Genomic DNA, 23,906 nt, shown 5'->3' on the forward strand with positions numbered 1-23,906 from the left:
TCTGGGCAGGAAGGGGGTAAAAGTGCCTGGTATTGAAGTGGCTAATGTAAAATTAAAAAACTTGCAAATGTTTTTTTATCTGATTTCAGCTAAAAACTTACTGGAAAGCATTAATGTGTTGTTCTATTTAACTTGAGGCTAAGGTTAAAACATTCACATCAACCATTAAGTCAAGCTGCATTTATTATTACCTATTAGGCTCATGGTATTTTTAATTTGTGTTTCATTCAGAGTCCCCTGGAGTGTCTTGACAAATCCTAGAACCAGCTGTATGCTCCAAACCTTCCATTTCTCTTATGGACTGCAAGAAGTACAGGTATGGGTCTTGTATGTACCATGGCTTTTGTACTGTTTATTAGCATAAGTTGGACCAGATTCTGAAAAGGGAGGCTGAATACCAAAGAGAAAAAAAACATAAATGGCGTCATTAAGACTGGTTGCTGGTTCAAGCTGTAAGTAGATTATTTATATACAAAACAGCTGTTTTAACCTCAGAGACTGTAATACCTGCAAGTTATTGCCAAGACTCCTTGAAAAATGGACACATTACTGGTAACAACCTGAGTCATCATTAAAGAGGAAAAATTACAAAGGAGAGAGGAAAAAAAACACTTAAATATTAGGATTAATATTTTTAAAATCAACACAGCATCAGGTAGAGCTATGGATTACCACTGCCTTGTATAAAAAAATAAAAGCCAGTGAAGAACATTACAAGATTTACAAAAATACAATGTTATAAATGGCAAAAGTAACAATAAATGCAAGCAAACATCAGTTTATTGGATCCAATTCAAAATTCAAACACTGCATTCATGTAATGTGTTGACTTCAGAAGGGTTTGACAGAAGCAAAAAAAAAAGCACCTGTGTATAGTGCTATTGGTAGCTGATAAAAACAAGCAATAAATTACTTTTTAAACTAAATTTATTGAGCTTTTTTTATATTTTATACTGTTTGAGACGGTTCGATAAAAATGTTTTAACTTTGGAGGGGGAAGAGACCCCGTATCTCTTTCAAAAAACTGCATCTCCCCAGGAGTGAAGCGGGTATTAATTTCCCTAATCTGAGATTGTACAATTTGTCCTGTTTACTTAGAGTGGCTTTAGACTGGATATCTTGGACTTCTCAATATTCCAACTTTGACCTGGAGTCCCAGATGTCCTGTCCTTACTCCCTGTCTGTTATTTTGCATACTAAGTGGGTCCATTTGGGCCCTGATCTCCCATATAATCTGCTCCTTAGGGACACTGTTATCGCATGGAGGGAGGTTCGGAAGCTCCTGAAATTACCTTTATACTTTTCCAAATACCTCCCGATTTGTGGTAATCCTAATTTCCCTCCGGGACTAGAGCACGCAGCGTATCAATCCTGGGAAGGGAGGGGTCTGGTAACCTTTGCTCACCTGTGCGACCTGCAAACTGGTATTCCCTACCCTCTCCGCACCACTATTATTAGATATGGCCTCCAGGACCCGGACCTCTTTTACCTGTCCCAATGCCTTCACTTCATTGCTACTGTCGCCAAGAGACCGGCGGACAGATTCAGGCCATCCATATTAGATAACCTACTTGAGTCTGCTGTCTTTACGATTTTGGGTATCTACAAACCCCTGCTGAAGTTGTGCCCCCCTGCTGTATTCACCTCTACTGCATCCAACTGGCTTAAGGACTTTCCTGGGGAGGACACCCTGCCCAATATGATCAGTGGTCTCCGTACTACCCTTGGGCTCACCCCCAATGCGGTCTGGAAAGAGACGCAGTTAAAATTTTTCACCGGGCCCATATCCCATTCCTCTCTGACAAGACGATTTCCGATGCTCATAGATGTCCACGATGTTCAGCTGAGAAGCCTTCTCTTTGCCACAAATTTTGGTCCTGTCCGTCCATCTCTCTGTTTTGGGATCAAGTCTTGACACTCATCAAGGATGTGACATGCCTCCTAGTACCCAAAGACCCTCTGCTGCTGTTGTTTGGATATTGGGACAAACGCCTACAAAAATGGTCGGGCCCCTCGGCCTCTAAAGTTCGGTTGTGGATTCTGACCTGCCTTCTTGTAGCCAGACGTTCAATCCTTGCCCATTGGATATCTACAACACCTACCTCAGTTTCCCGGGTTAGATCAGAGCTTACCACACTTCTATCTATTGATCGCCTCAATACGGACTTTACCGTCCCCTCTTCACGAAAGTCCTTTCATCAGAAATGGGACCCCTACCTCCTTTTCATCTCGCAACCATCAGACCCATCTATGTACTGCTATACATTTACTTTTCAGGACTCATTCAAGAACACTTCCTGCTGACCCACCTCCTTTCTCCGGTTATAAACCTCTGACCCCGTTTCTCCTCCCACCCCTCCTGCCCTACCCTTCCCCAGTTCGGTTTACTCACTACCAGAATGACTATTATGGTACTATGACTATGTGTACTTTACCTGTACTTATTTCTGGTTTGTTATACTGTAAAATTTTAAATTAAAAAAAAAAAAAAATGTTTTAACATGTAAATTAAAAATAATGTATTTTTACATTTTAATTGCCACACAGTCAGCATGAGCATGCCAAGTCACAGCCCATTGATTTCAATGGCACCCATTCCAATCTATGCGACTTAAAGTTGCAGCGACTTTGAAAAGGTGCCTGCACTACTTTGATGTGACTTTTGATGCGACTTTGAGTCAGAGTGTGAAGTCAGAAAAAAAGTCGCACTCCAAATCGCGCGGTTTTGGCGTCACACTAGTGGAAACGTTATGCAACTGCAAGCCTTCACTGTCCTGCAAAATCCATTACTTGTTGGACTGGAGCAGGGTTTCTCAATCAAGGTTTCGTGGAACCCCAGGGTTCCGCCAGAGGTTGTTAGGGGTTGCTTGAGCAATGAGTAATTTCTGCCTCTCGGATAAGTTCCCATTGATCTTCTTAGCTGTCTGTAAGGGGGTAATTCTTCTCAATGACCACAAGTGTAAGGAGCATTCTTTCCACTGACCATCAAACGAATGTATCATGAATTGTGTGTATATATAGCAATTTTTAGCAGGGGTTCCCTGAGACAAGAAAGTTCTGGTCCTACAGGAGTTCAGGACTTTGATTTGAATTATGCTGCTATTGAAGTGATTACTTTGAAGATGTCTTATGTTAGGATAATGTTTAGTCATGCTTTGAATTTTTCACCCTCATCATATTGATGTAACCTCCCTTTGGCCTAATCATTTAAATGGCATCTTAACTGAAAATAAAAAACGGAATTTTCAAATATTCCACATGAGAATAACCCTCCAAGTCCAGGCTCCTGTTACTACATATACCCTCTGCATGGAACTTTGAATGTTTTCATTGTGTACACTTTAAACAGTGTTTGCTTTTGTTTGATATTTGTGGGTGGCAGATGCTGAGCCTCCAGGCTGGTGCTCTAGAAGGTGACTATTATAACATTTGAAAAGCTTGTGCACACGGACACCGACAGAGTGCCCCATCTTTGCAAGGTCCCATTTAAAGCCATGGGAGTAAAGCCTACTATAGTAAATTTAAAGGAAACTGTTCTTGAGAGAAACACATAGGGGGACATCTCTGAAAATGCTCTGTCTTGCTTGTGTAGCACTGCCCTCTTGAGGGTTGCTTGTAGTTTTATGTTCTTCTGTGCCGCTTTGGCCCTGTGAACTGTCCAGCCCTCCTGACACTCTAGGTTCAGACATGTTATATATACCTTTAAATGACACAATGCAGTTAAGTTTTAACTCTTTAGCTTGGTTTTACTCAAGAAGAAGGCTTGAAAAGAGTATTAATTAACTAGGCCCTGGATAAACAGCCTGGGCTCAGTTGAAATAACACTTAAGAACAGTTAATAACCAGTTATAGTAACAAGTAAATACACCAAATATACACAGTATCTTATAGTAAGTGAACAAATCTCTCAGAAAGTTATAAATTGCTATGAGAAGTACTTTTACTAAAGGGGAACCCTGGGCCAGCCTATAGTACCTGTATCCAAATGAGAGATGAGTTAATCTAGATACCAGTAACGTGTCCCATTTAAGAGCAGTGATATAGCAACGTTAAGTATGCAAAGCCTTGCTAGTATCTTCACCAGCAGTTGGAGCTCAAATAACAAATGATTCCCCAGTGTAGTACAGTGTCAAACAGACAATGCAAGGTAGCTGGTTCTGATCAATGATGATCCTTTAACTGATCCAAGTGTAGAGTGTCTGTATTCAGTGTTTAAGAGCAACTGTAGCAACTGGTAACTGGACTCTGAGCAGATGCTCTCTCACCAATTCTGATGTCCCTCTTATGAGTTCTGGAAGAACAGGCAATGGCAACTCTCTATGCTGTGAGACACTGAGATGGCTGCGCTCTGCTGCTTCAGTAAGTCCAGCCGACTCCACTCGATCAGCGATGCTGCAGGGATGTCCACGATGTAGCGATTGTCATCCATCCCGCCTATGCTGAATCTGCAGACAGCTGGGTGGTGAGCAGTAGGTTGCAGTCCTCTCTCTCTGCGGAAGACCAATGCACACGATGGATCCCGGGAAGCAAGAGAGCGTTGGCCTGTTCAGCAGATTCCTTTATAGTCTCTGCCACAATTCTTTCCTGGAGCACAAGGCCTGCTGGGAGGTGTAGTTCTTAAATAGTTCAGCCGTGCTTTTAATATGCTTTTAGAAGACTACAGTTCCCACAATGTTTTTCTTCCTGTCTGAAGACTAACACTAGGGAAGTACAGAGACAGTCTGAGAGAGCAGAGAGTAAGTGTGCAGTATCAGATAATGGTAGTCCGCTCCCGGCTACACCCCCCCCCACTTGAAAGTCTTTGGTCCCCGAAGACAGAATATAACTTCATTAAAGTAACTATTGAATAATATCTCAAAACTAATTGCAAATGATAATTCTGCAAACCTGAACCTACAGTAGCAAATAGCTAACTAATAGAGGGATTTTCCAACAGTACACTATACAAGTCATCAGACAAAGTTAAATCATTTTTATAACAGGCCAATACTAGTTAAGTGGTCCACCAAGGAGTGTCAAGGGTGGAACAGGGTCATCCTCCACCAAAGGTGCGGTAGAGGAGGCTGGCACTTGACTAGAAAACTGAGCTGTAGAAATAAGTTCATCAGAACTTTCTCCGCCTAAGCCTGGAATACAAGTTTTCTATGGTTTCAGGCTCACGTCCCTTGCCCAAAAAACTACAACCCGGCTCTGGTTCTTCTAAACTATTGAGAACAGTTTCTTCTCATTCATCTTGGGTGGACGGCATTAGATTTTCTCCAACATTTGACATTTCAGGGTTGTCAGCTGGTTCTAGCTTAACCCCTCCATTCCCTCTTTCAGGAGATGGTACAGGTCTCTCTGTCTCAACAGGCTCATGTTCTACCGTTCCAGGTAGAGACACTACATGTACATCTCCCATGGAAGGCTTAAAAACTCTGGTGGTGTCTTTGGATGGAGGAACCCACCACCAGTCAAGAGTCAGTTCTTCGTCACTCTCCTCTCTCTTATCCTTGTGGAGTGTAGGTTTGGGTGTCCGGGTTTTGGCCTCAAATTAGGGGAGTGAGGTGTATCAGAACAAGGGGGTGAAGACACCCAAATGGCCTCAGATATGGGCAAAAGATGGTTTCGATGCCAGGTTTTAAGTGGACCAGTCTTTCCCTCTGGGTGGATCCGGTACACAGGAAGTCTAGGTAACCGTCTGCAGACAATGTAAGGTTGGGAACGCCATCGACCTGCTAGTTTGTGTTTGCCAGGCACTCCCTGATTTTGTAATAAAACTCAATCTCCTGTACTCTCACTCTAAGATCAAAATTTATTTTGTTCCTTGCAGTGGATGCCTCCAGGGCTTTCTTATAAGCAAGCTTCAAGTTCCTTCTAAGTGTATCGACATTGCCTCGACAGGAAGCATGAGAGGTGCGATCTGGAGATGTTCCGAAGCTAAAAATTACTGATGGGCCTCCCTCGCGAACATCAGCTAGTAGGGGGAGTACCCAGTATAGTCATTCACTGTGCTATCGTAAGTGTGGACCACAACATCAATATGATCACCCAAGTATTGTTTCTTCTCTAAGTTCCTAGCATGTTCAACAAAGTTTGATTGAAAAGTTCAGGTTGTGGATCCCCTTGAGGATTTTAAGAGGTGGTTCTAGACTTTTGAATACTTAACAGTTAACAGAGCCGCTTTACTAAATCACTCTCAAAATCCCTGCCTTGATCCGAGTGAAGACGCTGGGGCAGACTGTAATGAACGAAGAATTTCTCCACTAGAGTCTTGGCAACTGTACTGGCTTGTTGATCCTTGGTCGGGAAAGCTTGAGCATAATGGGTAAAATGATCTGTCACAACCAGGACATTACTGCGGCCACTCAGGTCAGGTTCTAGACACAAGAAATCAATGTTCACTAGTTCCATTGGCCCTTGACTTCATAGATGGATCATTGGGGCAGCTCTTCTGGGCAATGTCTTTCTCTGTATGCACCTAATGCAAGATTGACAATAAATTTCTGTCCTCATGGATGGCCGATAGAAACGATTCCTAACTAGCTTAAGGGTTCTGTCTGGTCCCAGATATCCATGGTCATCATGAAGAGCTGTCAACACTGTTAATCTGTGTTTTTCAGGAAGAAACAATTGTTGAACACCTTCTGGTTCTTCAGATGGACACTTCCGATATACATTCCCATTCTTTATAAACTACTTTAGCGCCATCAACTAAACTTTTCACCAGCATCTGAGAGTCTCGAGTCACCAATGCTTTCTTGACAAGGTCACATAGTGGATCCTCTCACTGGTCCCTTCTCACATCCTCCTTAGTCAGATCAGGCAATTCCTGACTGCGCATTTGGGTCAGATCACAGTAGTATTGAGGTACTCCAGTAGGATCCCGTGGCTCCCTTATGACGATGCTCTACCCCTTGGCACAATGTATGCACTCTTTTTGGAGTCAGATGTATCCAATTCCAAACTCCATCATCCGGAACATATGGTCTTCGGGATAAAGCGTCTGCATCCCGATTTACTTTCCCTGGCCGATACTTCAGGCTGAAGTGAAATTCGGACAGTGCAGCCAACCACGGATGCCCAGTAGCATCCAACTTAGCAGTAGACAACAGATAGGTCAAGGCATTGTTATCTGTTTTTACCACAAACAAAGCTCCATAAAAGTTGTCTTGCAGCCTGTCTACTACTGCCCACTTGAGGGCCAGAAACTCTAACTTGTGTACAGGGTAGTTCTTCTCAAAGGGAGTAAGACTTCGACTCACCTAAGCTACTGGACGAAGCTTCCCTGCCGTCTCTTGATACAGCACTCCTCCAAGCCCATCTCGGCTAGCGTCCACATGTAACTCATAAGGTTTGGAAGGGTCAGCATAGGTTCTCCTTTAAACGTCTAAAAGCCTGATCACACTTCAAAGTCCATTGATCCTGAACAGACTCACACGGTCTTCTAGGCCCCAACTGCTGTTGCTCCCCTGGACTCAACGCCTGCGATTCTTCATTCCCTTCTCTCTGTAACAACTCGTTCAGGGGTCTCGCAATCTGCGCAAAGTTCTTCACAAAGCTTCTGTAATAGGAACAAAATCCTAGAAAGGACCTCAGTTCTGTAACTGTCCTTGGTCGGGGCCAAGTGGTAACAGCTTCCAGCTTCCGTTGGTAAGTGGCTACTCCATTTGCCGAGACCACAAGTCCTAAGTAAGTAGCTGGCGTCTGGTAGAATTGGCATTTTTCCAACGACAACTTCAGCCCCTCTGCATGAAGCCTCTGGAAAACCTTTTCGAGTCATGCTTTGTGTTCCTCTAGGGTCTTGCCAAACACAATGATATCATCCAGATACACAAGTACCGCTATCAGATTCATCTCTCCCACTGTGTTCTCCATCAACCTCTGAAAGGTGGCTGGGGCTCCTGCCAATCCCTGTGGCATGCGATCAAACTCGAAGAATCCCAATGGGCAGATGAAGACCGTCTTTTTTTGATCATCAGGGTGCATTGGTATCTGGTAATACCCGCTCTTCAGATCTAACACACTAAACCACTTTGCTCCAGATAGGTACTGCAAAGCATCTTCTATCCGAGGGGTGGTGTACTGATCAGGCATGGTTCTTCGGCTTGGGGTTCGATAGTCGATACACGTCCGAATGGTTCCATTTTTCTTGCGCACCACCACAATGGGGGACGCCTAAGGGCTTCTAGATTCTCTAATGACCCCAGACTTCTTTGCTCAGCGAATTGCTCCCAAAGGTCTTCAAGGTCACTCAGAGGGATCCGCCGAGCTCTCTCCCGGAAAGATGTTGGGCACTCTTGGCACAACCTACATCAAAGTCATTCTTGGAAAACATCTCCTCCCATCATGCTAGCTGGGCTTTGATCCTCTCCTGCCACTTGAGAGGCATAGCAGGACATTGAACCTGAAATTCACCTTCCCAGTCCTCTCTGGTGGCCCTCTGAACCAGATCATCCAATGTCACAGGAGTGGCCGCACTCACTTGTTCTAGCACCATCCGAGACTTCAGGCTGACAGGTTGTCCTGTGACGTTGCCGATACTGACTGGGACTCTCTCCCCCTGTTTTTTGATGACATCTTCGTGGGCACAGTTTCTGGAACAAATTCTATCCCTGTCTCTTCTCCCAATGAGTCCGCTTCCAATACCACGAATGGACCTAGCTGATCCCAAGACAACTTGACAGTGGCTTTCCTACATACTCTCTCTCCGGGCTGCAACACCTTCTCTTGAGTGTCCAATCACCACAGCCTTCCCATTCCTTCAGCTGGTGCCCTTTGTTCCTGGACCACACGCTGAAAAGCTTGTCTCAACTGTGGGTGTATCTCCTCTGCGAGCCCTTGGTGGCTAATGGGATGAGTAGTCTTCGCCCCAAGTCAGTGTTGGTTCTTATCAGCAAGGAATTCTGTTCTGCTCTCAGAGGCCGAGGACAAGCAACTGCTAGTGTATCGAAGGCCTCTGGCTTCTCCACCAATGAAGGGTCAAAGGATATCTTGATAGGTATGTATCCATCGTACGGAAACTTTTAGGTTCCGAAGCCCCAGATCTCACTCTTCCAGCTTACACAGAGGGATATGCTTCAAGTGTTTGTCATAGAAATCCCTGTAAAATAGTGTCACTTGGGCTCTGGTATCAAGCAAAGCTTTAGTGTAGATCCCTTCCACTTGTAGCGAGACTATAGGAGAGGGTCCTACCAAATTTCCCTTGTGGCAATGGAGTTCGTTCCACCACTTGTTTTGGCTCATTTCTCACTTGTGACTCTGTAGTCTGTAGACTTTGCTTGCTTGTGACTTGTGACTGTAGTCTGTAGACTTTGCTTGCTGAGCCACCTGGAATGCTGGACATTTCCCTGCACAAATCCTTGAATGATCCTGCTGTGAATCTTAATTGCCATGAACCCTTTGCTCCTCCCATGAACTTCCTGATTTAAGCCATGTTTCTACACTTCCTGTTTGCCAGAATATTGTGCCTTCTCAGCCAATATCTCGCTTGTCTCTCCTGCTGCCGTCCGTATCTTTGCTAACATTCGTTATCGACATTTGGCTTGTTCCTCGACTTCGTTTCTGCTTATCCCAACCTTCAACTGCTTGTTATTGACCTTGGCTATTCCTTGACTACATCCCTTGATCCCTACCTGCTATATCTCCTATTGGACACTGGCTTGCTCACCTCCTGGTGGGGCAATCCTGAGGACCGCAACCTGGTGCTAACACTCAGCAAAATCCATCTCCTCCATCAGGAGCTCTGGTGAACACCGGTTAGTACTTAGATTCCGCACCGCAGGTGAGCCTGCGTCTTCTGCCTGGGTGACCTGCCTGTGTTCCTATTCTGCGGGTTCCTGTGTGAGCTTCCACTGCTATAGCTACTGGTCTTTCTCTTTGTGCTAATTCTTCTGTCTGTATGTTATATTAAATCACAAGTTATGACAAATGCATAGCTGTTATTAAGGTTTTAAGTTATATTTGGGTTAATGGCACTTGGTTGTTAATTATGCAGCATATGTGTAGCAGTATGGTGATTGGTAGGTAATGATATTTTTAATTGTTGCATGTCCCAATGACTAAGTGCTGTTACACAAAATACATGTGAGTTGTCAGCGGTTCTAAATAAACCTCTAAAGAGCAGCACAAGAAATGTGTGGGGTGTTTCTATTTGAGACATTGCCCTCCTGCTTGATGTTAAGGAGGGAGCTGACTGGAATTCTCTTTGTAAATTCTTTCTCTTTGTAAATTGGAAGGATTGTTGTAGTATGTATTTATTTTTGTAAAATGAACTATGCCAACTGTGATTGTGATTTTACAATTTATTTATTTTGATAACTTGTGTTGTTTAGTCAGAGCATTCATTTTTAGTGGTTTATTAGAGAATTTATTCACTGTTGGTTTCCCTTTTTGCTCATTGGTGGACACAGCTCTAGTCTACTCTCCTTTTGTTTCTTTTCTTCAAGCAAGTCACTGGCTGGGTGGCAGACCAGATAATATAAATTCTAGTAGCCCCCCAATTACAGCCATGGAGTGCATGCAGGTTCGGTTGTGATGGCCCAGTTTTCTTATGACCAGGCTGTGGGGTTGTTGCCCTAGGCAGCACATATGATTGGCAGCCTGATGGTCTGTCACAGTGTCTCCCATACAGGCCTGCAACACCTCAGCTCCCACAGATGTTTGTTTTCATTCACCATAATAGACCATGGCTACTTCAATCCAATCATCTACTTGCTCTCTTTTAATAAACTTGGGAGGTTAATGTATGGGGTGTATGGAAGCCCCAGGTTTACCCTTCATGGGCTTATTGTTGGGGTTAGGGGTCACTATATTTTTGAAGTGGTATGGCAGCAGATTTGATTCTGGCTAAGAGGTTCCCCTGAGTGAGGTTACTATTGGGAGCTGATGCGCTACTAGGGTGCCTGCCCCTTTATGTCTTTGCTTTTCTCACAGTGCTCTGTTTGATGGTAATAGGATGTGCAGTCATTATTACTGTCACTGAGGATAGTGGGCCATTATTATTGTCTGTTTACTATGTTCTGGGGCTAGTAGTAGGTAAGCTGCAGCTCCCAGACATGTAGCAGAAAATGCAGCCACCAGGTTTGTACAGGGCTTATGCCCCAAATACTAAAATCCTGTTGCTGGCTCTTAGTGTGCCTGTAGTCAGGCCTGTTTTCTAATGTTCAGAGGTGCTGCAGGGTTTGGGGTGCATTTCTTTCCTTTTTCTTATGTTTGCTGGTTTCAAGAATGCTGCAGTATTAAAGAAATTGCACGACCTTTACTTATCTGGTGGTCACCAACTGCTGGGATCAGGACTGTGGGCTGTGAGCAAACCCCCACATGAGGCTGAATCCTGCACTGTTACAGCTCCTTGGCATTGAGGGGGTGGCACATCAGAGAAGGGTAATCAGCCCTTCATGGGGCCCTGCAGAACAGAGATACCCTTTTTTGTTACAAATGTACAGCGATACAAGGTGAGCCAGTTTTGCAAAACTTGTAAGCCATTACCAGCAGTATCCTGCTGTCTTTCAGGTTCCATTCTCTCACTTTCAGGTTGCCCATGGCAATCCACCTACCTGGATTCCCTGGTAGCCACATGGCTCTCACATGAGAGGGCTTATTTACTGAGGTACAATGTGCTTCTGCTGGGTAAATGGGTACACTCTCTCAGTCCCCCTGGATAATTCTGAGGGGGAGTTGACTCCCGTGGCGGTTGCAGCATTAGTGCTAATTGAGGGTAAGTGTCAGATACAGGGCCTGCATCCTTTTGGGCCACACAATCCAAAGCATTCCATAAAAGTTTTCCCATACCTCTCCTATTTAGAAAATTTTATCCAGTGGAAGTAAACCTCTTAGCCATTTATGGTGCTGTGTGGTGTATTATTTATTTGAGGGGGGTCTCTGCCTGTGTTAGATCCTCCAGTTTCCTCCTTAAAAAAAACTTTGGTTATTCCAGTGAAGGATGCTTCTTCCTTTTAAAGATCCTAAAAAATGGAAGGCAGAACCAGTCTCTAGATCCATGCACATGGTTGCAGGATCATTAAAGCAGAGCTTTACTGCATCTGAGCACCACAAACCAAAAACACGATTTAATCCATTTTTAATATTCAAAGCAAATTCCCTCATCCATCCATGTCTCTATGCTTTATTTTGTTGAGAAATCACTTCGAAAAACAAACCCCTAGCATTTCTGGCTGTGCCCATCTTTAGAAAAGGCAAATAATTTGTGTAGCATTTACATCCTAGAATATTTGTCCTTACCTCAAACATGAAGGTAGGAAAGAGTGCTTAGCTGAAAAAAAACCCTCCTCTTCTCCTCCCCTCCTGAAGACTCCTGGGATGTATGACATCATTTGCCTAGGCAAGAAACCGGGAAATAACTGAAGAAATGTGAAAAAAAAAGTTTAAAACAAGTAAATATGAAATACTTTCCGATCTGTTTTCTAATGCCAGCGGCACGAGGATTGAAAATAATAATAATAATGTTCATTGGGTAAAGTTCCACTTTATTGTGTTCCGCTGTAGCATCAGCACAAACACTATCAAAATAGGCAAAACTCTTGCATAGGGGTTTAAAAGAGGAAAAAGATTCACATGGTTATATGGACTTTGTGGAAAAGCTGGTACAGCGCTCAAAGTATGTTTGTGATTATGTTGTTGGACATTGGCATTTAGGCTCCTGATGACGTCAGTGTGACGAAACGCCCGGGGCGGAGCTTGTAGCGTCACTTCCGGTTCTGGGTCCGTGGAACGTGTCAGTGTCCCGGAGCTTCCTGATTTTACATGCTTATGTTTCTGCTGTAATATGTAAGTGCATTTCGGCATAATTTTAATTAAAGTTTACATACGGATTTACACTATTGGGCTTGTTTGATGTTATGTCTCTGCATGTGAGGGATCTGGAGGTATACAAACCTGCTGGAGGAGTGGAATGAACCTGGAGGTTGTGTACAGCCACATAGTGCTGTGAATGCTGGTTTGCCCCTAGCAAGGGGAGAATCTCTGGTGAGTGAAGTGGAAAAGGGGAGCACGTGTGGACACCATCGACAGCCTATATTCTACTGTCACTGCATATGATTTTTCTTAAAATGCACATGTCACTTTATGGACTTGTGCTTTATGGAAAGCACAATATGACTGTTTATGTATGATTTTTTTGTATTGGTAATCATTTTAGTTTATACACCACACAATTTAAAGGCACACACTAAACAAGCAGCGCCACACCTATATCTTCCCATAATAAACATTTAGGCTGTCAGCCTTTGCAGTGCTCATCTGTAGGTTGCTGTGGCTTAAATATTGGTCAGCTGTCCAAACATCTATGAAACCTTTTAATGGATATGCCGCTTAACAGGGATCTGATGTTTGGTGTGTGGTCAAGCACCTCACCAGAGAAAGGAACACCTTCTTGCCTCAGTTCAGGAAGGGTCTGCCTTTTCAGCCCATATGCATTTTTTTTATTAGCATGGAAATTATGATAGGGCATCTAAGTTCTCCAAGCCCTCTCCCTTTGCCAGGGCAAGCATCCCTAGCAATCCAAGCCCCCCATATGAAGTTTTGCCCCAACCTGTGCAGCACAATGTGGGTGATGACTTCTGGTGTTCATGGGCTACTGGCTAGTCCATGTGTCAGACAAATGGATTGGCAAATTGGTAGCCTAAGGATACACAATCAAATTTCATACATCCACTGTCCAAGGTTTTTATGCCTTCAACTTGCGCCACTCTACACAGAGGTTAGCAGACATCAGTACTTCTGGCTGTTGAAGGATTCTTGGTCCCAGGGGGTAGAGATCCCAGTTCCAACTGCAGATAGATTTCAGTGGTTTTACTAGCACCACTTTACTATGCCCAAGAGGAGTGGAATTAAAGCCTTGAATGTTAATTTAAAAATCAGAAAGATCAAGATGAATTTGATCCATTCAGTAGTGGCATCCTTGCATCAAAGGGACTTCCTGGCATCCATAGACATCAATAATGCATACCTTCATGTACCCATTTATTAGGGACTCCAGCATTTCTTGTTCTTTGCAGTAGGGGAAGAACACTACAAATCTGCAGCTTTTCAACTTGGGCGTTCACCATTAAGTGTGGGTCATCCAGGACCTTCTATTACAAGAGAAGTTTCATTCAGAACTGGAGTCCAAATAATCTATTACCATTTGGGCTCTGTAGGAATTTTCTTGAAATACCTTGGGCTTACCTTGGATACCTGCCAGGATAAAGTGGTCCTTCCATCATAAAAACTACAGAACCTACAACTTCAGATCTGCCTACTGCATGCTCACAGGTGGTGATCTGTTTGCAAGTGTTTTCATGATAGCGTCCTTTTACAGGGATTATTTTATGTGCAACACCACATCAGAAAGTTGCAGCATGAGATTCTGTTGCAATGGAACAAATCTCTTTGTGCCTGAACAGGGAGATTAAGATAAGTCATCTGACTATATCATCTGACTATATAATTATTGGTTTGATGGCACCATACTCCCCTGCTACTAGCGAAGAACATGAATATTATTATTACTATTTTCTAAAAAATAGTAACGGGCATCACTCTGCACAGTGGTGGAGAAAGACTGGGTCTCCAGTCCACTCAGAGGAGTCCCTGCTTCCCATTAATGTGCTGGAACAGACAGAGATCAGATGGACTTTTGACACAACTAATGGAGGGAAACCCTCTATAGATGCAGTCACCCATGATTAAGCTTCAAAGGCAACGTGGGGGGGGGGGGGGGGTGTGACCTGGTTAAGGCTGAGGCTGTTATACACCTCCTTACTGGGTTTTACTGTGATGTGGGACTTTTAGGACTTAATTTCCCTCACTATTTTTGAGTCACAGATGTACAAAATAGTTTCTTACAGCAAGAAAGACATTTTAATCAATACATTTTGAGAAGTAGAACTAAAAGAAAAAGTAAATCTAAAGTAATCTGTGCATAATGTAAAAAACGATAGGATCATAAGTTCAGATGCTATATGCACAATCAAGATCTTTCATGTTTCTAGTAATGCAGTACTTTCACATACAATGGATTTTCAATTGACTATACAATCAGAGTGGCTGAGCCGTAATTTGTCTGACAATTGCAGTGCTTGAAATTAGGATGCAAACAACTATGCTAATTATTGGCCCTGCAACTGAGCAATAATAATAAGCACTATGAAAAAACAAAAAAGGAAACAGGACCCCATCCTGTCATAGGAGGACATCACTGGCATAAATATGAGACCAATTCCACTTATTAAAGTATAACAAAATATAGTTATTGAAAACATTAAAAGTATGTCTCATGACATGAATCAATTTATGATTACATTAAAAACATTATGAACAATGGTGCATAGAACATATTGAACATATAGCCTCCCAAGGGAGGGACCAATCGTGAAAACCTAACACACGAAGGTGTCACGAAGATGGTGTCACGAAGGGGCCCCAGACTGAAGATAATCCTAGATGAAAGTAACCTCCATAGGTCTTTCATCTAGCACTTTTTTATTGTACATATATTAGGATGTGGCATAAAAGGTGGTCAATATATATTTTTTCATTATGAAATAATGGGGATAGAAAAAGTTGAACATTGGCACAGCTGCTTTGCTGCAGAATTCAATAATGAAAACATCTGAACCAAAGTAAAACATTTCAAATATACAATTTAAAGAAAGGGCAATTATACAAATTTCCTTGTATGGCCATCACAGTTCTGTCTGTTTAATGCAATGCAGAATAGCATATAGATTTATGGTTGTGATTTAAAGAGGAAGTAAACCCTCCTCAGGAAGTTGTACCTATAGGTAAGCCTATGTTAAGGCTTACCTATAGGTACTGTAAATATCTCCTAAACATGTACCGTTTAGGAGATATTTAAATTTGATGCAGCCAGTGACGTCACTGGCGCATGCGCTCTGAAGGAACGGCAGATCGTGCCGTTCCTTCAGAGCCCTGTGCCGTGACCGTCGGCTCCCGCGCGCGTGCGCGGGAGTGACGTCACCGCGGCTCCGGCCAATCAGATGGTCGGATGCCGCGATCCCGGAAGACGGGCGACTGTACATGTCGCCCGTCATAGAGGTAAGAGAGCGGCGCGGCGAGGGCTCGTTCTAAGGTAAGTATTTGATAATAAGCTAGTATGCGATGCATACTAGCTCATTATGTCTTTATCTTTCAGGATGTAAAGAAAACAAAAAAAAAAATTATCGGTTTACAACCTCTTTAAGAGCTGACAGTTTAATTAAATAATAGTTTGGTGGCCATCATCTCTGGTTTCACCTGGTATTAGATCCAAACCTGAATGCCCTCCAAAATAAGCTAATTTACTGGTGTATAGGAATTCCATGATAAAGTAAATAGAGGCAGTTGTTCTTTTGGAAGTTAATCATGTATTTTACAATTAATATACTTTTCAAGTTGCTGTAAAATCTGGCAGTTCTAAAACCATGTATTTAGAGGTCCATCTCCAGAAAAGCAACATGGTTACATAGTTAGTCAGGTTGAAAAAAAGACACAAGTCAATCTGGCTCAACCAATAAAAAACAAAAAAACAGTAAAAAAAAACACAAACATACAATCCCATATACACAATCCTATACCCGCAGTTGATCCAGAGGAAGGCGAAAACCCCCAGCAAAGCATGATCCAATTTGCTACAGCAGGGGAAACAAATTCCTTCCCGATCCCCCGAGAGTCAATCTGATATTCCCTGGATCAACTTTACTTATAAAATATAAGTACCCAGTTATATTATGTACACCTAGGAAAGAATCCAGGCCTTTTTTAAAGCAATCTACTGAGCTGGCCAGGACCACCTCTGAAGGGAGTCTATTCCACATTTTCACAGCTCTTACTGTAAAGAAACCTTTCCGTATTTGGAGAAGAAATCTCTTTTCCTCTAGACCTAAAGAGTGCCCCCTTGTCCTCTGTGATGACTTAAAAGTGAGTACGCCCCTCACATTTTTGTATTTTATTATATCTTTTCATGTGACAACACTGAAGAAAAGACACTTTGCTACAATGTAAAGTAGTGAGTATACAGCTTGTGTAAATGTGCTGTTCCCTCAAAATAACTCCACAGCCATTAATGTCTAAACCACTGGCAAAAAAAGTGAATACGCCCTTAAGTGACAATGTCCAAATTGGGCCCAATTATCCATTTTCCCTTCCCGGTGTCATGTGACTCGTTAGTATTACAAGGTCTCAGGTGTGAATGGGGAGCAGGTGTGTTAAATTTGGTGTTATCCCTCTCACTCACTGGTCAATACTGGTCACTGGAAGTTCCACCTTGCACCTTATGGCAAAGAACTCTCTATGGATCTGATAAAAAGTATTGTTGCTCTATATTAAGATGGCCTAGGCTATAAAAAGATTGCCAAGACCCTAAAACTGAGCTGCTGCATGGTGGCAAAGATAATACAGCGGTTTAACAGGACAGGTTCCACTCAGAACAGGCTTCGCCATGGTCGACCATCGAAGTTGAGTGCACGTGCTCTGAGTCATATCAAGAGGTTGTCTTTGGGAAAAAGACTTATGAGTGCTGCCAGCATTGTTGCAGAGATTGAAGGGGTGGGCCTGTCAGTGCTCAGACCATACGCCGCACACCGCATCAAATTGATCTGCATGGCGGTCATCCCAGAAGGAAGCCTCTTCGAAAGATGATGCACAAAAAAGCCCGCAAACAGTTTGCTGAAAACAAGCAGACTAAGGACATGGATTACTGGAACCATGTCCTTTGGTGTGATGAGACCAAGATAAACTTATTTGGTTTAGATGGTGCCAATCGTGTGTGGCGGCACACAGGTGAGGAGTACAAAGACAAGTGTGTTTTGCCTACAGTCAAGCATAGTGGTGGGAGTGTAATGGCCTGGGGCTGAATGAGTGCTGCCAGGACTGGGGAGCTACAGTTCATTGAGAAAACCATGAATGCCAACATGAACTGTGACCTACTAAAGCAGAGCATGATCCGTCCCTTCAGAGACTGGGCTGCAGGGCAGTATTCCAACATAACCCCAAACACACCTCTGAGACAACCACTGCCTTGCTAAAGAAGCTGAGGGTAAAGGTGATGGACTGGCCAAGCATGTCTCCAGACCTAAACCCTATTGAGCATCTGTGGGGCATCCTCAAACGGAAGGTGGAGGAGCGCAAGGTCTCTGACATCCACCAGCTCCATGATGTCCTCAAGGAGTGGAAGAGGACTCCAGTGGCAACCTGTGAAGCTTTGGGGAACTCCGTGCCCAAGAGGGTAAAGGCAGTGCTGGAAAATAATGGTGGCCACACAAAATAATGACACTTTGGACCCAATTTGGACATTTCCACTTAGGGGTCTATTTACTATTTACTATTGTTGCCAGCGGTTTAGACATTAATGGCTGTGTGTTGAGTTATTTTAAGAGGACAGCAAATTTACACTATTAAAATCACTACTTTACATTGTAACAAAGTGTAATTTCTTCAGTGTTGTCACATGAAAATATATATTAACATATTTACAAAAATGTGAGGGCTGTACTCACTTTTGTGAGATACTGTAGTTGCATAGTCATTCAGGTTGAAAAAAAGACACAGGTCCATCTAGTTCAACCAGTAAAAAAAAAAATAATAATATAATCCCATATACACAATCTTATACACAATCTTATACCTACAGTTGATCCAGAGGAAGGCGAAAAACCCAAGCAAAGCATGATCCAATTTGCTACAGCAGGGGAAAAAATTCCTTCCTGATCCCCCGGGAGGCAACCAAGTATTCCCTGGATCAACTTTACCTATAAATGTTAGTACCCAGTTATATTATGTACATTTAGAATCCAGGCCTTTTTTTAACTTTAATTTACCTCTGGAGGGAGTCTGTTCCTCATTTTCACAGCTTTTACTGTGAAAAACCTTTCCATATTTGGAGATGAAATCTTTTTTCTTCTAGACGTAAATAGTGCCCCCCCTTGTCCTCAGCAATGACCTTAAAGTGAATAACTCGGCACCAAGTGCAGTATATGGACCCCTTATGTTTTTTTTTTACATTTTGATCATATCCCCCCTTAATCTCCTCTTCTCGAGAGAATAAGTTCAGTCCCTCTAATCTTTCCTCATAGCTGAGCTCCTCCATGCCTATTATCAGATTGGTTGCCCTTCTCTGCACTTTCTCAAGTTCCCCGATATCCTTTTTGAGAACTGGTGCCCAAAACTTAACTGCATATTCCAGATGATTTGTACAGGGGCAAAATTATCTCTCTCTCTCTCTCTCTCTGAAGTCCTTACATCTCTTAATGCAAGAAAGGGCTTTTCTTGCTTTGGAAACTGCAGCTTGGCATTGTATGTTATTATTAAGTTTATGATCTACCAAAACACCCAGATCCTTCTCCACTATGGATTTCCCCAGTTGTAATCGCACTAGTGTGTATGATGTATGCATATTCTTAGCCCCCAAGTGCATATTTTTACATTTAATAACATTAAAGTGATTGTAAAGTCTTGTTTTTTTTTAGTTAGAAATAACAAAAATGTTATACTTACCTGCCCTGTGCAGTGGTTTTGCACAGAGCAGCACAGAGCCTCCTCTTGTCTGGTCCCTTTTCAGTGCTCCTGGCCCCCTCCCTCCTGTTGAGTGCCCCCACAGCAAGCAGCTTGCTTGGGGGCACCTAAACCGAGCCACAACTCCCTGTGTCCATTGCGACACGGAGCTGTGGGCTGACCTTGTCCCCTTTCTCTCCTCATTGGCTGACTGATTTTGATTGACAGCAGTGGGAGCAAATGGCGCCATGCTGCTGTCTCAATTAATGAGGAGGGGAGTGTCGGGCAGCCGAGACACTCCTCTAGATGGTAAGTATTAGGGGGGTGAGGGGGGCTGCTGCATACAGAAGGCTTTTGTATCTAAATGCATAGAATGCATTAAGATAAATAACCTTCTGCCTTTACAATCACTTTAAAACTCATTTGCCACATAATTGCCCAATGAAACAGTGCATTGAGGTCGGCTTGTAAGTTTGAGACATCCTGTAAGGAAGTTATTCCACTGCATAGCTTGCTGTCCTCTGCAAATACTGAAATGTCACTTTTAATCCTATATCATTTATAAAGATAATAAAAAGTAAAGGGTCCCAACACTGAACCTTGGGGTACACCACCGATAACATTAGACCATTCAGAGTAAGAATAACTAACAACTACTCTCTGAATTCTATATTTTAGCCAGTTTTCTATTCATTAACAAACTGATTTTTCAAAGCTTGTAGACTTGACATTACACATTACCTGTGTGTGGGGAACTGTGCACCAGATTCTCTGAGGACAAGTTTTAGTAAATCCCCCAACCCCCCCCCCCCCCCAGTCTCTTTACCAAGTAGTGCCTACTTTCCCCTTTTATTTACAGAAATCCAGCAGGAAGAGTGAAGCTTCTTGCAGTGTTCATAACAGGGGACTGGTACTAGACTCAGTGAAAGGAGTAGTATGTAAAGCCATTGGGTAAGTCAAGCTTAAAGCACATATTCAAACCTAAATGTACTGCACTGAATCTTTCAACCTACTCTGTACACATGATGCTTTGGAAAGTGGAAAATATTTTTGAATTCATTCAAGTAAAAATCCTAATGTTGTGATGGCTAAATTTAGGTGATCTAAAACCCTCAGATTTTAAGCACATTTACCAACCAATTTAACCCTCTACTGAATTTGCAGCAGGTTTTAATTCTTGCCTATGTACCTCTGCAGGGAATAGAGTTTTCATACTGTGTGCATCTGTAGAAACACACAGCCGCATAGCCTAGTATAATAAGGCACTCCTGTGCTCCTCCCCTCTCCCTTATACTCCCCCCTCCCTTCTCCAAGTTATCTGCTGCTCTGTCCACCACTCTTCTGTGAAAACCAGATGCTCAGGGAAGTAGCACTAAGAGCGGGAGCAAGCAGCATTGAAAGTTGTAAACTGCAAGTGCTGGTATAAGAATTTAAATAAATAACCCATGGGAAATGTTTATTTTACTATGTACAATGTGTTAAGCTAAACTGAGGGTTTAATACCAGAATAGTGTAACAACAGAACAGTTTGTACTGTGTGTACAATAGTATCAAATTATTTCATGCTTCTAAATAGTGGCAAAGCTTATTAGTGATGTATACAGACTGGAACATTTAAAGTGATATTATAGGTCTTTTTTATTTTTTTTTTATTTTAAAATGACAAACATGTTATACCTACCTGCTCTGTTCAGTGGCTTTGCACAGAGCAGCCCTGATCCTCCTCTTCTCGGGTCTCCCACGGCCGCTCTTGGCTCCTCCTCTTCCCCGAGTGCCCCCATAGCAAACCTTTTGCTATGGCAACACTTGTACGTGCGTTAAACAATAAATTATCTCATAAAGTAAGGCGCTTTTATGACAAAACTTGCGTACTCAATGTACATAAAATATCTAAAACAGGTGAGTGAAAATTAACCCCCTATAAATTACCTAATGTGCAAGTAAAAAAATAAATGTTATATGAACAGTACATAAAATTATAATATCGTTTGGCAAAAAAATCCTTTTTAAATAATTATATTAGTGACAGTCCACTGGCGATAATCTGTGACGCTCTCCAATCACAACCAGTCAACGTGCTCTTCTGCCTTAAAACAAGTGTTCCACCTTGTGAAAGACAAAAACACTGCGCACACCAGTCCCCAGGTCTCAGGGACCACTAGGCTTTGTATGGATAAAAATGGGAGACCATCCAGAGATCCTTCCACAGCGAACGCTATTTTTTTGCCTTACTGTATAAACTCCCCTCAGATAGCAGATTGTATACAACATAAAGGCAAAAGAAACAAGGTGATCGTGCAACACTGTTTATTAAAAATCTTCCCTATAAAACATCTCTAGGTATTCAGCATACATATAAAGTGCCTAGAACAGCACCAGCTCGAATCGCCTCTATTACACCCCTCAATCCTTGACACCGGTAAGATCTCACCCCTCACTCTGATCCACGGACGCACTGGATATGACGTCAATGGTTTGACATGTATTTCAAACATGAACCAGATCTCTATGCATTTCGCCTGTCATAAGCATCATCAGGAAATCCTATGCATAGAGATCTGGTTGCTGTTTGAAATACATGTCAAACCCGACTTGTTTTCCAAATGTTTTTTTTTTTTTTTACTTTTTGAAAGGAATAGCTGTGGTTTTGCTACCTGCTGATGGGGGACTTTTCGTCTCCACATTGTCCTCACTTACAAATTTCAGTCTATTTATGGCGTCCTTTGTTGGGTCGCACCCTATATCTGTTTTTTTTATATTTTTTATGATGCTTTCTGTTTGTGTTCCATTTTAGACATTGTACTTATATGCATGGACCTGTTGTATGCCTATGCTTCTTGTTTAATAAAAATACATGTCAAACCATGAGGTCATATCCGGTGCCTCAGTTTCACCTGTTTTTAGATATTTTATGTACACTGAGTACGCAAGTTTTGTCATAACAGCACCTTACTTTATGTGATAATTTATTGTTTAAAGTGTGGTTCACATTTAAAGGGGCGACAGTTATTTTGTACGCTTTTTTCACTTATACTGGGTTGGCGCCTCCAATAGATATAGAACTTGTTTGTGCTTGCTCCTGAGCCCCATTCTGTGTGTCTGTAAGATACAGAATGGGGCTTGGCCCCACCATCCGCTCCCTCCCCACTGGCTGTGATTGACAGCAGCGGGAGCCAATGGCCCCTGCTGCTATCTCTCAGCCAGTGAGGAGGCAGAGACATACGTTTTGGGGGGTGGGGGGGGGGCTGCAGGGGGAGCTGCATACTGAAGGTTTTTTATCTTCAAACATAGAATAGAAAGTAAGGTAAAAAGCACCCATCAGCCTTTAGAACCACTTTAAAACTAAAAGACTTTTCTGCTATCCCATCCACATCCTGCTATATGCAAAACTTCTTAAATCTTGTATTCTGACTTTATTGGCCCTGGGAGACTCCAGGCAAATTACATACAAGCCTAAAAGAAGCACAAAGGTATTCTGTTTTCTACTAAGAACTTGCAGACCTATTTCGTTTTGTACTAAGATACTAAAACCCAAACATGCTTATTTAAAGGGTAAGTGCACTCTCATAACAAAAATCCTATATCCCACACTCTTCATCAAGTTAAAAAACACTGGTACAGACGTCAGAAGCACACTAAGTGACAGGAGTTGTTTTCCTGCATTTGACACGGAAGTCAAATGCAGGTTGGCAATTTGCCATTGAATTTGATGACAGTCCACGTGACGGTTCAGAGGCACAATTTGAACTTCTTTGCATTGTGCTGCTTTTGTAGATGCAGTTACATTTTATTTATTTACCTAGTTTTTTTTATGTAAGTGCCGATTTGAATTTACTGCTACTTAGGTGATTGGTACATAAAAGTCTACACTGACAGAAGGCTTTTAGCTTGATAGAAATCAGCGTATAATCGACATGGTTTTTGCCAGTGGTACTCAACTCTAGTCACTAACCGTGCCACATCGGAGCATTAATGAATGTTGAAGTGGCTATATTATGAGAGAGGTATGGAGGCTGTCATTGCTGGCCTCCTCAGTTTGCCATCAGCATGACAGCCAGGGAACTAGCATTCTCAAAATAGAAATTCGCAATGGCGGTCTCCATTACTCTTCCATGACAGTTTCCGTTTAAAGCGCATATATCTAACTTTTAGAAGTCTGCATGAACAAATTCCTGTCCTCTAACATTATACAGTACCAGGATAATTAAAAGGAAAAAAAAAAATCTACCCTTAATTATTGGAGCAAAGCTCTAGTCCAGCCAGTGTGTATGTGTCTAGACTTTGTCTCCCAAGGGCTGCCTGATCTCAGGAGAACAATGTCATCAGTCTGCTGCAGACCAGAGGAAAGCTTTCTAAAACTGGCAATACACTAATAGCTTTCTTTCGTTCAGCTTGCAGGTAGGTTCCTCTATCATCTATGCTAACAATGCGGATGG

The 23,906-nt window shown here is 42.6% G+C and overlaps 1 protein-coding gene across 1 annotated transcript in view; it reads left to right on the top strand.

The window, feature by feature from the left end:
* The window catches only part of LOC309564935 (uncharacterized protein), a 206,267-nt gene that overhangs the window by 99,884 nt on the left and 82,477 nt on the right, over positions 1 to 23,906 (top strand). The window contains exon 2 of the mRNA XM_082269640.1: positions 232 to 316. The gene's annotated coding sequence lies outside the window, so the exon portion shown is untranslated. The remainder of the gene's footprint in view (positions 1 to 231; positions 317 to 23,906) is intronic.

Source organism: Pelophylax lessonae (genome assembly GCF_965119305.1).
Source record: "Pelophylax lessonae genome assembly, chromosome: 10".
NCBI classification, from domain to species: domain Eukaryota; kingdom Metazoa; phylum Chordata; class Amphibia; order Anura; family Ranidae; genus Pelophylax; species Pelophylax lessonae.